General features: G+C 35.7%; 1 protein-coding gene and 1 long non-coding RNA gene across 5 annotated transcripts in view; one reads left to right on the top strand and one right to left on the bottom strand.

Annotated features, from left to right (window-relative positions):
- Nucleotides 1-14,630, bottom strand: part of DSCAM (DS cell adhesion molecule) — a 455,521-nt gene that overhangs the window by 179,379 nt on the left and 261,512 nt on the right. Inside the window, exon 1 of one of the 3 annotated variants that reach the window (XM_061453546.1) lies at nt 2,591-2,636. The exons of the other annotated variants lie outside the window; for them this stretch is intronic. The gene's annotated coding sequence lies outside the window, so the exon portion shown is untranslated. Of the gene's footprint in view, nt 1-2,590; nt 2,637-14,630 lie in introns of those variants that run through there. 3 annotated transcript variants of the gene reach the window in all.
- LOC133269372 (uncharacterized) overlaps nt 1-14,630 on the top strand; it is a 101,635-nt gene that overhangs the window by 6,956 nt on the left and 80,049 nt on the right. The window lies entirely within an intron of this gene.

The raw sequence follows: 14,630 nt of genomic DNA, 5'->3' as shown, positions 1-14,630 counted from the left end.
AGGCTTATTTAATTTAATTGCTCCTGCTTTGCTGTAACAAAGTTTAGTATTTTTGACTCACCTACTTAATATGCCAAATAAGGATTTTTTTAAATGGAACATTCTTTCACATAAACTGAAGCTTTTCATTTGTTTGGCTTTTAGCAGGCTTCAAGGGAGGAAGGCAGAGAAGCCTCCTTCACAACAATTAAAAAGAACATTGTCAAAATATAGCTCATCATTCCCATTTCTTATTCCTCCTCAGTAGTGTTTGTATTAACGCCTTGAAAACTTGATTATAATAATTTCAGCACCAGATTTTTAGAGACATTGAAAGCTTGCATCTTTTTTGGCTGTCAACGCTTGCTGCCTTTCAAAACCCTGTCCAATATCTGTAGTATTTATTTAATTCAAAGAGTTCAAAGGCTGTTAGGAACCCTTACAACCTTCTGCCTTGGTGAGATGGGCAAACATAGTAACATATTACTATTTAAAATTTAAATGTTTCACGGAGAAGCTTACTGACGTACATTGATAAATGTACATAAGTCAGTGGAAAACCATCAAATGGAACCCATGATTTTTTCTCCAACATCCCATGCCTCAACGTGAAACTGAAAACAAAATGTATAGACCGAAGGACTAGAAAGACCATTAGAGTCATTTATTCTCACCGTTCATGCTTCACCCATTAACTCTTGCACCAAATCCATATCTGGAAGTTAAGCTATAACTTTTTCAAAAAGACATTAGTCATGATTAAAGATTTATTGTAAGCAGAGAGGATGTGATACCCCTGGGTAAATTATTCCAACGGTTAATTATTCTCTCTTGAAAGCTAGTGTACTGTTTGTGGTCTATGTGGTTTTGACCCCAGATATTGGATCTTACTGTGCCTTCATTAAAGATTTCCTCTGCAATCAGAAATCTTCTGCCCATTTAAGTACTTACAAAAACATGAGGAAATTACCTCTTAAATCATCTTTCTCCTTAATTAGTTATACAGATTGAAATTCCTAAATCATTTACTGTGAATTATCCATATCTTGAAATAATCTGGGTTTTGCCCAGAACCGTAACAACTTTTTAAAGTTCTTTTTAAAATTTGGAATGTGCACATAAGTTCAGTGATGTTTATGGTAATCACAGATGCAAAATGTCACCACTCTTTCTTTATACAAATTTTGCTTCCACTTATGCATCCAGCAACTAGTTGTCTTTTTAGCAATGCTAACATGCTTCAGTTATTCATTGAAAATTGCAATCTCCTTTTCAAAGTCATAGATTTAGAGAATAGATTTCCCCCATTCTGCAGATGCAATCTATTGTCTTTCTGCCTTGACACAAGAATTGGCTGTATGAAAGACTGCATGTTCAAATCGGACCTCTTTGTTACATGATCCAATCTCCCTGTGCAGCTCACCAAGTCATACCATCATTTGCCATTGCATAAACATTTGAACAGTTTGCATACTTTATCAACATATCTTCTCTTGACTAAATTTCACTCATTAATGGAAACTTTAAACTTCTGTCTTCATCTGAAATACCAAGCCACTTGATTTGAAGATACATATTTCAAAGTAGTAAGACACTGAAGAGAGCAAACAGGAAGAGGAGGAGGAAGCTGGGTCCTACCTAGGTTTGACCAATTTGAACTATGGGCCCCAAATCCCACGACATTTTAGAAACACACGCCTCATTTTAGTATCTGCTGACTAGTGCCCTAAATAACCTAGGGATTTCATTAAAGTTGAGCTGCATTAGCAAATCATGTGTTCATTTCTCTAAGTGAGAAGAGGTCACATTAATGATTATGAAATTACACTTACATAAGATTTTTAATGCTTTCCATTAGACTGTATAATATCAGAGATTAAAATAAAATTTTACAGGTCTGAGTAATAAGTTAAAAAGATTCTGTTTAGGTTTCCTATGTGAAATTGTTCTCATGTATAATTCATAAGAACATGTGAACACTTTCCTGTTGAATTTGTGCCTAATATTCTTGTATGAAAATAAGAATATTTTAAAACTGTAATATTAATTATTCTTTTATCATGCCCTTTTACTCCAGCATGTTGGTAGTTTTAAATAGGGGTAATGTTATCCTCAAGATCATTTAAAATATCATATTTGATTTTCACTTTGTTGGAACACATCTAATGGTGTTATGTTATTGCAGTCTAAATTGGCTTGATAGAAATGAAGAGAACAGATGGCTGTTCTAATAGTGTACCAAATGATAACATAGAACACAAACTTTTATCAGCTCTACTTGTCCCTTCCTCTGGATAGAACTACTTCTGCTAAGCATGATTCTAGTGTGACCTGTGCATGAAAGGGAAGAAACCTCCCCATAGAGCCAAAGCAGAGAGTAACCTATAACTCAGTTTTATAACACTGCTAGAACATCATTCTCAAAGCAAAACAATCTGCTGCTCTGGGCATGGAAAATGTGCTAAGAGCAGTCATGCTTAAACTGCCCTGAAGTCACAATCCTGTGAATGCTTTTGATTCCAAACCAAAGATTAGATGAGGAAAGAAAAGCATGTAGGGAGGTGAGGATTTCATTTTTCTAAGAAGCACTCAAATACTCTGCTCTACCTACCTGAGACACCTGGGGTGTTGCTCAGAGTAGGTGGTGCAGATGGTCAAAACATGATGGCACCCCCCCTCTGAGCAGCCCAACCTGCCCCAGTGATGTAGCTAAATCTCACAGGCCCTGCTAGCAGACCTTAGAGAGGATGAAACTGATGCAGACCTTAGAGAGGATGAAACTGATTTTTTTTTTTTTTTTAGTTCTTCATATTCCCTCAGCTCTGTGAATTACCCTTTTGAAGAGTGTTGCTCACTACCCCCTCCCTGTCTGGGACACAACCTGAAGCTGACTTCCAGGAGAACACAAGAAGGAAAGAGTAAATCTACACCCCTGCCCTTCCTTAAGTAGGGCAATGATCATTCTTAATCAATCACTTTCGATTACAATGAAATTAGCCCTCCCTTGTATTATCACCTCCACCATTCAGTCACACCTGTTGAAGAACCAATTACTTATTTACATTACATGCCTGGTCTTTGTCTCTCATAGATCTGGGGTTTGATAACTAGAGAGGCCACCATGATGGTGAATCAGCAGTAAAGCTTCTCAGGTGTCACACTTGTATGATGTTACTCATGAGGAATTAAGGTCTTTGATTTTCACAGTTTTTCCTGGCAGAAGGAAAGAAATAAGCATAAAAGGCATAGGAAGTGTTTGTCTGAAGCAAAAGAGGCTGCTGCCATGTTTGATTTATTGGTCCATGCTCCTTAAAGCTCACAGAGATGCATCTCCATCATAAGAGTGAGCTTGCAGGTCTGAAGTGTTCTTCAGTTCCACAGGACAGAGAATTTTTCATTTTCCTTCTGGTTTTGTGGGGCAGGGGTGGGTGGATTTTTGGGAAGATTTTTTTCTTGTTTGTTATGTGACTTTGATGGGGATTTTTGTAGGTTATTTTGTGAAGGGTTGTTTTTTTTTTTTTCCCCCTTTTTTGTTGGTTGGTTTGTCTTCTTGTTTTTTTTCCCCAAATGAAATTTAACAATTTAAAAACAAGCCAGCAACCTTACATGAGGTATCCTTTTATTCTATAGGCACGCAATCTGAGTTCAATTAATAGTAACCGAGGTTATCTCTCTGTAAAGAATTAAGGACGTTTATAAACATTTCCAATCCTATGGCCTGACATGGTTCCAGTTGTAACATAGACGGATTCTTAACTTTGCAAAATTTATACAGAACTGATAGCTCATAACTAAGATCTTTTCATACATCATCACTCTTCAGCCCTCCCGCTTAGAATCATGGACTCATAGAATAGTTAGGGTTGGAAAGGACCTTAAGATCATCTAGTTCTAACCCCCCTGTAATGGGGCAAGGACAACTCATACTAAACCATGTCACCCAAGACTCCATCCAACCTGTCCTTGAACACTGCCAGGGATGGAGCATTCACAACTTCTTTAGGCAGCCTGTTCCAGTGCCTCACCACTCTCACAGTAAAGAACTTCTTCCTTATACCTAACCTAAACTTCCCGTGTTTAAGCTTGAACCCACTTTCTTTACTTAACCAGGTCCCTCCTCAAGAAACATCTACTGTGGTGGGAGCTCAGTATTAAACATGGCATTCAAGTAAATCTGTTACTGAGAAAAGGAGTGAGGTCATGAAATAGTTTCCATTTGATGTTTATAAGTAGAAAAGTTTGAAGAGGAAAACGGTTAACATAGAACTGTTATTATTTTGGTACCTCTAGCTCTAAGGAATTTTAGGGAATAACTGTATCTTTCTGCATCTCTCCAAAGAAAATGGCTTTAGAGAAAGCTAGATCCTGTAGTGTTTACTCCTCCATTTTAAAATGACTTATTGTCATTCATAACTTGATGTTCTGTGAAAATATTATTTCTAGATTTCCCTTAATGTTTTGCATGCAATAGTACCAGCTAAAAACCCAAACCTGGCTGTTTCTTGCATACAGAACCATAACATGAATAAAATTGAGAGGAGAGAGAAACAAAGAGAAAGAAAAAAGACAAAAAAAAAAGAAAAGAAAAAAAAGAAAAGACAAGCGAAAAAGAGAAAGAAAGGGTAAGGGAGGAGGGAGTGAAATGAAGCTCCAGTTTTGGCTTTATAAATTGAGCTGAGAGATTATCTGCTGAGTCAATTACAGCCTTACCATAGGAAAAAATTTTGTGGTACCATATTGGGTTCACATTCAGGGGAATTGAAGCCTGAAAAGAATGCTCCAAAATCAAACACGTTCTGAAAGCTGGTGGTATCTATATAACTAACCAATTTTAGTTTCGTTAAATTCAACTGTAACATGAATGTTTCTGGTTTTGCATTTCTGTAATCATAGAATAAGGAAAGACCTATGAGCATTAGTGTTATTACATGTGCAGTGCTGTCATTTTCTGAATAAGTTTGGATGCTAGGTTAATGTTAGACTCTTAGAGAAATCACACAGAACACATTTTATCACCTCCTTGATGTTTCTGGGGCTGCAAAAATGCATGCCACTTGTCCATATCAATTCCACTTACATTATGTATACAGTATTCAAGTTTTAGAAGGGAGGAATAGGCATGTTGTTTTGTTGGGTTTTGTTTTTTTTTTTTTTAAAGGCATAAATAGATGCAGGAGCTGTGCTTATGTGTACATAGACTAGGTTATATTAATTGTTACTACTTCATGATTGGATAGTATAAACATGACTGATCACATAATGTTTATATTTAAATGTTCACCCTCTTAATCTTTTATGAATATATTAGATATGAGAAGCTACAGTTTTCTACCCGCTGTTGTTAACTGTCAGTCCTACAGGATATTAAATGAAACTTCCATAATCTTTAATACTCCAGTTTGGGATTATTTGAGTCCTTGCACACGTTGTAGTAGAAGCTGATTTCCTTATTTTAGCTAGAAAGAAAGCAGATAATTTTAAGTCACTAGCTAGTTTTAGGGCTCTGATTAAAGAGGATTCAGCTTTGCCCATGATATATGGAGCTGTCTAGGGGATTAAAATTTATTCTCTCAGGCTTTTGCTGTTGAACCCCAAGTAAATAAATAGCCTAGAGCTGACCAGTGGCTTAGCACAAATAAACTTATGCTTTGTACTTTACAACATCCAGGAACATAACCTATCTCTCCTTCTATCTGCATGTAAATTTAAACACAAGCTTGCTAAGTAAAGGAAGAATCTCCACCTTCTCTGGCCAGAACAGCAGTTGGTTTATGTCGCTATCATCAAATGTGCACCTTAATGGTTTATAGCTTCAAAGTCATTGTGTATGTAGAATAGGTGCTGTTATAGACAATATGATCAGAATAAATCACAGCCTCGCATACACAGAATTACAAGTGCCACCAGCGGCAGAATTATTTAGAGAAACTGCAAATAATCAATATTAAGCTACATTAATTAGAGCAGCTGCAGCTCTGTGGCCCCAGTGTTTAACCACATTTATTATACAGGTGACTGTGAAGGTAATGAAGCATCCCAAACTGAAGGAACAGTTTTATGGGAAATTTAGAACAGTACTCACTTTCCTTCATGAAAAAAAATCTATTCAAATACTCACAAGATATCTAAGCATTCAGAATTTTTATTTACAGTATAAACTGTAACTAACAGACAAAGCCTCATACGGTATGTTCTAGTGCAGTATTTTCAAAAATTACTTGAGAGTGTAAAATTTGGGAAACCTCAAAGATTAATTTGGTTTTAGGGTAATGACTTAGGAAGGAGTTATTACCTTGCTCACTCAATTTGAAGAAATAAACCTATGCTGTTTGGATAAAAAATACTCAGAATATTCACTGTGGGAAGAAGTAGCTTCACTAGGAATTAGAGCTAAACTAGCTTCCCCTGGAGACTCTTGGCCAGTTCCCTGGGGAAAGAGGCCTGTTTTCAGTGAATAATTTTAAAGAAAAGAAATGGCAATTAATGATGTGTATGTCTATCTTTTTGAATGAGAAAATAGTGTTAAGTCTATGGATTCATTTTTCAACAGCTCTTTAAATATCAAAACATTTTTAAAATTTCCCTTATCATTAGCTGCATACTGCTTTTCCTCTAGGAACTTGTCCTCTCTCATCCATGCTAATTCCCACACTGAACATACCCAGCTATGGAATACGATAGGAACCTACTTCTGTCTCTAGTTTACCCTTCCACACAACACAGGTGAGACACAGAGTTCTATTTCATGTATTTTGTAGTTTTAACTTCTTTCATTTCTGACTACCACTTGTACACTTAGTGTTTTAAGAAAAGAGTCTGACAAGGTGGTACCATCTTTTAGGACTCGATACACATTTTCCTCAGTAAAGAAATGTGTGGAACCTTCATTGGGTTTCTATACAGCAGAGCAGTAGAACAATTGATGAAGCAGTGTTTTAAACGGAAGAGACAGAACATCAGGATGATATTAGTACGAGCAGAAGCATGTAAAGACTGTTCCATGCTGTATAATGAAACAAAAGAATTCCTGCAGACCCTGATCCAGTGAAATTACTCCGTAAAGGAATATTAGAAAAATGGCACCTAAGTATTATACAAGATAAGTCACGTGTATAATCAACTGCTGGAAAAAAAGAAAATCACACGCTGATTTTAAATTGAAATAACTACAAGCAGTTCCTGACAATCTGATTGCAGAATGTATTGCATTAGCATACGGCGATTTAGTGTTTCGTGCCTGCAGACCTCATTTTTTGTGGGTTACAAAGATTTATAATTCTTAAAACACTTCAATGATCAGAGAAACTTTGTGAGTTATAGCATAATGTTGTAAGTAGGTATGGCTATTGTGTTGTTTTCTGTGCTTTGTCAAGTCAGGATCTTTGCTGATGTCTTTGGCAAACTAACTTTAACAATAAAAAAAGAGTTTGGTAAATATAACTTTTCAGCATGGATTAAATTCACAGTGTGATTCTTGCTAAGCATCAACTCAAGATTATGGAATATTTCACTACAGCTTAATTTCAAAGATGTATGTGAGATAAAGCTTGGAAGGATGTGTAGTTCCAGACTCTCTCATAAAGACTGCTTTGATTCTGTACTATTACTTTCCTTAGGCTGTCAACAGAAACACAAATATCATTGCAAGCACAACAAACATCATTCCTTAAGAATAAATGTAAGTATTTTAGGGGTTTTTATTGCTTTCTCTGAACTGTTCAGAGAATCATGCCTTGGAAGCTTTTCCAGATATCAGGAACATTATGCAAATATGCCCAAATACATTTCTTAGGTAATTTGCCTATTTTTATTTGATTGGGAAATTGAGGCACAGTAAAGCTAATTGTGTTGCCTAACCTTATCTTATGTGTTTGTGGCAGATTTGGGTTTAGAGCATTAGGTAAAAAAAAACAACAAAATAAAAATGTCAGACAGACACCAGCAATACCTGGTCTTTAAGCAATGTTCTGAAGCAGTTATTCTCTCTTTATCTACACAGGCTATAAAGTACATGTCGAGTCACAGAACGACCTTGCTTGTCAGTGTCATATGACATTAGCACAGATGGTCTTGATGACGCTAATAACATTTATACATGAAGATCTATATAATTGACATTTCTTGCATTCCCAGAAAATGCAAGCAGCATAAAGTTGCCTAAACAGGACTGACCTGACAGATATGCCTACACACATACAGCAAGTTCAGTCTATGCAAGAAGTGCAGAATTTGAAGTGCACACTTTGCACCAATGATTGGTGCAGAACTGTTGTGGTGCATACATGTAAGTCAGACACAACCATGATGTCTTGCACAACTGTAGACGTAGATTGACAACCGCATGCACAGAATATGTCTTTAAAGGATTAGCACACTGGGATAAAACATACCTTTAAGTAGAGGAGCATTATGAAATCTGTGAACTGTATATGTATGTCTCTTTAAAGCTATCATAACATAGCTTCAAAGGGATTTAAAATCACGTACAAGTGATCTATTGTTCTTGCTTGTGCATGATATTTGCCTGAAAAGAGATGTGACTCTCTTTACAGTGTTTTAAATGCATAAGGTCTAAAAGTACTCCTTTTTAGGATATATTCATCTAAAGAAAGGACATTCTCACAATTTGCTTCAATGTATTTATTTTTCCTGAGAAAGCACAATGCAGTTTTGAGGCCTGGACATTTTACGTGAACATTTAAAAAATGCTAGTGTTAGTTAAATAAGAACATATCTAAATAACTATCCTTATTTTTCAAAATCAGGTACCAAAAAAGCAAGGAAGAAAAAGCTCTGAACTAAAACTGTTTTTCTTGTCTTTCCTTGATATTCAACTTTAATTTAGTTATACTTTTTTATGCAGCAAACAGCTTAGGGATGCGAAAGCCATAAAAGAATATTATAAAAAGAAAATTAATTTAGTAAAATCTGACAGCTATATGACATTTATTTTAAGCAAATTCTGCATTGGTTCTGTCTCTTGAGCAACTGTTATTTGGGTCAACATCATTGCTTTCATAGTTCAGAAGCTCCCAGGAGAAAGCCAGTTTTATTTTACTCCAATCCTCCTGGGCAAAGCTCCAAGAATTTGAATCACTGACCCTAGAATTTGCATTCTACACCATGTCCAGTGGAGACACAGTATCTCCCTCCCTAGAGCATTTTCATTAAAAAGGTAGAACGCATATGCAACTCCTGTATATTGAGCCTTTTTAACTTTACATTCTTGCTGGAGCAAAAGGAGCATTGTACAAAGCACAGCACACTGCAGAGCAAAGAACACAGAAGATAAGAAATAAAGAAATAATAAATAGTAAATAAAATAAATAAATAAAATCCAAAAGATCCTAACGTCAATATACCATGTTTCATTTATTTTTCTTTCTGACAGTAACACTGGCCCCGGAGCCTAGTAAGGAGCAGTTCAATAATAATGATCTAAGGGTGGTCTTCAATAGAGACTCAACAGCTGACAGCTCTTCTGTTCAAATTGAAAAGAGCACAAAGAAAGGCTTGAATAATTAATTGGAAATGGCTGGATGTGATTTGATTGTGTGACCAACCTGTTAGATTTATTTGCTTTGACCTAATCTTTCAAGATGAGATATTAAACCTGAAACTCTTCCATACACAGACTGTGGCATAATCTGCAGAGTATACCCATGAGACAACAGGTGCCAAAAGAGAGACCAGACTTCACGTGAGTTGTTAGCAAGCCTCCCTGGTCTCTATCTATAGTACTTATAAATTCTACTGTACAGATGCAGTCATTGCAAGACACTGCCAATGGGAAAGAAAGTGACATTACCAAAGGTAACACCTATTCACTAATTGATTTCTTCCTATCTTAAAAAAAACACATTTCCTAGAATAATTTCCCATTTAAATCAAAGCTGCAAACACCGGAACATTCAGAGGCAATCTGTGTGATTAATGCCGTTTCAAACATAAGCAGCACTTCCTTTTCCTGGGGACATAACGTATTAAAATAATGTTAAAATTAATTCAATATAGCATTGTCTTTTAACTCAGATGCTGCTTTTTCTGCATCAACAACCCTGACATTATGCACAATAAGCCTTTGTTTAACCACCATTTACCACAGTTGGGGAACAGAAATAGCATGTACCAGATAATTTCTGATTGCTAAAGTTCATATAGGCTTTTCAATATGAAGGAAATATTGAGAAAGAAAGACTGCTATTTAGGCTGCCCAAGGTCTGTGAATATGTAGTTAAATGCTGATTTTGTCTGTTGAAGGAGTATTTACTACAGTTAATGGTTAAACACTTGATACAATGTACCTTGGGAAACTGAGGTTTTTTCAGCGATAGGTAATAAATATTTTCTCTGAGACCTGAGCTTCTCTCTCCCCTTACTCAGACAAAATTCTCACAGTGTTTTACTGTGTATGGGAAGGGTGGAAACTGAGCGTATATTTTAAAGTTTGTTTGATAGTTTGTCTTCTAAACAACAGACACCACTTAAGTGAAAGAATATGCTTGTTCAGGACAGTCCTAATCATGTCACTGTATTCTAGTCTCAGCTTAACACTGAAGCATAGCATATAGCATACAGAATTTAAATAGTCTCCAGTTAGAAAAAATAAAATAAAAATCTGTTTCTTTAAAATATGTCTTATGTTTAAGGCTAATACTAGCTTTTAAGACAATAAGTTTTGAAGAAGAAAGTATGGAAGTAGAGCACCTTTAACAAAAACTAAAATTTTAGATTACCTTAGTTCCTCCTCACATTTAAAATAATATTCTGTGAGAAGGCATCACCCGCTTCTTACCAGATGGTACCCTGTGTTACCTATTAGACTTGCTGAAAAAGGCCTTTTCCAAAACTTTTAGGAGCAATACTTTCTTAAACTATAACCTCAGTTAAATATTTATACATTAATCTTTAGTTTTATGTAAGGAAGCATCCCACATATGCATGTGTGCACATGCATGTCCTCATGAAGGTAATAAGTGAAGGTCCCTCTTTATGATAAATTATAGATGAGATGTATAATATATGAACTAAAGTCAACAACAGGAAAAATCATTCATACACAAGAAGCTGGGGACAGAATTCAGCGAAGTCCCACTACCTGCCAGAGAGAGGTGGCAAACAATTAAAATTTTAGTTCAGAAAGATAGATCTGAAGATTTCATAACTGTGCAGCTTTCTCTGCTCTGTTTGTGGAAACATTTTCTATCAAGCAACTGGAAAAAAATACGAAAAAAGTAAATCTCACATCACTGGAATAATGCTGAAAATTTGGCAGGAATCAGGGAAGAGCTACAGGAACAGTTCGAGTACTTAAAGTACAATTTTACAATGGGAGCCTTAAGAACCAAAGGCCTTTGATTATGAAAAATGAGCTTATAAAGAGACATAATAACAGCTTGACTGATGAGAGGGAAAACTTTTAAATTAGCAGGTCAAGACAAGGTAAGACTAAATTGACAGAATAGAGAGAAGATGGAAAATTTCAGCAAAGGGGTATCCACAATTCATTCAGAAATGACAAAGTGAGTATAGGAACTCTACAGTAAATTCCAGGCAGAAACATGGAAGTTCAAAACAGTTTAAAAGATTGCTTAGAACAAAGCAGAACATTTGTCCTTCCTATGAGAATTTATAGACATGTAGGAATCAGACACTGCTTTGGCAGAATTAGAACATACTACTACTGAAACTCTGTCCCCACCATCTCCCTCTGAGCAACTGGCCACTTTACTTGTGCGCCTGGAAGGCACCTAGGAAGCACAGCATTATGGCTGGCTTTCTTCAGAGGAATTTGCTTCCTTCATGTAAAGTCAGCTAATAATTTGAAGACACTTGCTTCTGGTTTCTAATCTAAATTAATCAAAACTTCATACTGGAATTACATCTCTGCACATTGCTGGACACATCTGTCCCCTTCTGTGCTAGAAAGCCACCTAATAAACAAATTCCTAGAATGCATGAGCAACCATTTCTGTAACTTTATCATTACTTCTGGGTTTCTAACCAGATTGAGTGTATTTTATTCACACAACAATATCACAATAACATATGCTAAAATAAACAGGCGGGGTCTTGAAAGAAGCAGCACCTTTCAAGAAATGAACAGAGCAAGTATAAAAAATGCACACAATAGCAAACTTCTTCACACAGAAAAAGAATTGATCCTAACAGGTGCTGATAGCCTGATGCAAGCACAATGTGAACGAACCATCAATCAAATTTCTTCTGACTTGGATGGGTAGGGGTGAGAAAGGCATGATGATTTCTGTAAATGCTGATGTCAGTCTGGATTAAGACCTAATCTATGTTAGAAAACTAGTAAAGGTACTTACGAGTTCCTACTACGCATTCTTTCAAAATTACAAAAGTATTTATTTTCTTCTCCTTTTCAGCTTATAAGTGGTTTTCACATTAACATAAAAGCCATATTTTGCTCATTTTTTTCACATTGGTCCACTTCACATTTTTGTGGAGGAGTAATCACAGAGGTTTCTTTAAGAATGTGTGTATTTAAAGAAAAAAATATCCTTGATGTTTCCTATGAAAATTAATTCCCCGCATAGGCTCTGGATGTGAGAAAGCTTTATTTTAAAACTTATGAAATCACCCATTTATTTTTGATCCTGTTATTGTGTAATAAATCTAAGAATGAAAATATTTTGGAATACATTTTCCAGGCCAGGATCTTTCTATGCTTTCGAAGATTAAAATCAGACTGAAACTAAGAAATGAACATGTGGGTATTCAATTGCACTCTCTGGGATTGAAGTAATATCTGTTAAATTTAGGGGAGTCAGGAACAAGATTAGTTCTCATTAATGATGCAGTATGTACACCACAATCTTGTGCCAGTAATATCCACTCTATAAAAATGTCATAATCCCAAAGGGGAGGCATTAATGTGCTACTACCTTTCTCAAATTTTCTTACAGAGGGTAACAGAAGAATGCACTATATGAATCTATATTTCTCCACCTTGTCTGTGTTTCTTCTGCTAGGTTGCAAGAGCTGCATTATTTTTCTGTTCAATTTGAGGAGGACAAGAACATTATTCAGGAAAACAAAGAGAATGCTGAAAAGGGAGCAGTTGGAGCAGGTAACTAACTGTACAATGACTTTGGGTTTTTTTTCTTTCTGAAATCAGATAGAGTTCAATTAGTTGAAATGGACAGAGAAAGAAAGGAATATGGATGCACTGATGGATGATAAAACAGGTGTGAACTACCAGTGAGATATAGCCATGAAAAAAACTAATAAGATTCTAGGATTAAACAGCAAATGAGTTTTGATAGACACAGAGAAGCAGTAGTATTACTGAATAAGATGTGGGCAATAGCTCACTTAAGATATCATCTGTAATCCAAATTGATTTTGTTCACAAAGGACATTTCAAATATGAATAAAAAAAAATCAGCTCTTTAAATGCTTATGCAAAAAAGAGAAGGCATTCTTTTAGAGGAGACTTAAAAAAAATGGCTTATTTATGTTACAAAAATTAAGGTAGTAATATAGTAATAAAGGTATCAATAATAAAACTACAGCAAATAAGAAAGGAAATATTTTTGGGTGTATGTACCAGGAAAAGAGAGACAGGAATTACTTAGTTCATAGAGTATTACTGGAATGAGATTTAATGGCTTTGAATTATCCATTAATAAAACTTAGTCTAGACATTTGAAGAAGATTAGAAGAAGATTGGGAAATGATGGAGAACCTCCCAAAGAGAGTGGTAGGAAAATCTACTTGTTTCAAGATGGAGACTGAGACAGAGTTTGAGGTGACTGTGCATGATCCGGGAGTTCGGAAAGCCTGTGAGGTAAAGGTTTGGCCATTAAATACAAGGAAAAAAAAGAAAAGAAAAGAAAAAGAAAACCAAAAACAAGAAAGAAGGTAGTTGTCTGTTTTCCTCAGCACACATTGTATCATATTTTGTTGATCCTATGATTCAGATTTTCTGATCACTAATTTTAGGGTTTCAGGAAGATTTCTTCTCCATACTCTTCTTTGATATATCTGTTGTCTTCTAAGCATACAGCAGGTTGCCTTGGTTTTTTAGATTCTGTATACCAGAAATTCAAAAGTAATTTCAAGGAGTGCCTTCTGGTTTGTATTTTTAGGGGGAGATTAGAAATAGAAGTTCTGTGAACTCTTTGGTATTATGTATTTATGTTCATGGAACTGAACTTGATGACCCAGGTCATTCTTTTCCTAAATTCAAATGGAAGCTGCAGATATTTTTTTACTTTTATGTCCCCATTTCAACTGAGTTTCTGGCCATGGCAGGCTTCACAGCTGGGAATAAAGCAAAAGATCAGTTTTCTTCTTCTTGTAAGATTTTTTTCCCATTTCCAGTTCTGTGTAAAGAATTACCAGGACAAAATTCTTTTGGAACTTGGTGGAGGAGCTTCACTTTCTGACAGGAAAAAAAAAAAAAAAAAGAATGTCTAATTTGACATAGCTCTTGCATTTATTTGCAGTGAGTTAACAGTGATGCACCCTGAAAACAGAAAATTAAACCATCTGGTACTTCTTGCAAATAAGTACAAGATCTTCACATGGAGATTATGCTGTGAAGTGTATGCACAAGGAGGATTATAATGAATATCTCTATCCATGCACTATGTCATACTCTGCAGAACCACATGGTTTGT

The sequence above is a fragment of the Pezoporus flaviventris genome, unplaced genomic scaffold, assembly GCF_033815535.1.
Source record: "Pezoporus flaviventris isolate CSIRO_AGI_PZ_B2104156 unplaced genomic scaffold, CSIRO_AGI_Pfla_v1 ptg000015l, whole genome shotgun sequence".
NCBI classification, from domain to species: Eukaryota; Metazoa; Chordata; class Aves; order Psittaciformes; family Psittacidae; genus Pezoporus; species Pezoporus flaviventris.
This window is presented reverse-complemented; position numbering and strand designations above follow the sequence as displayed.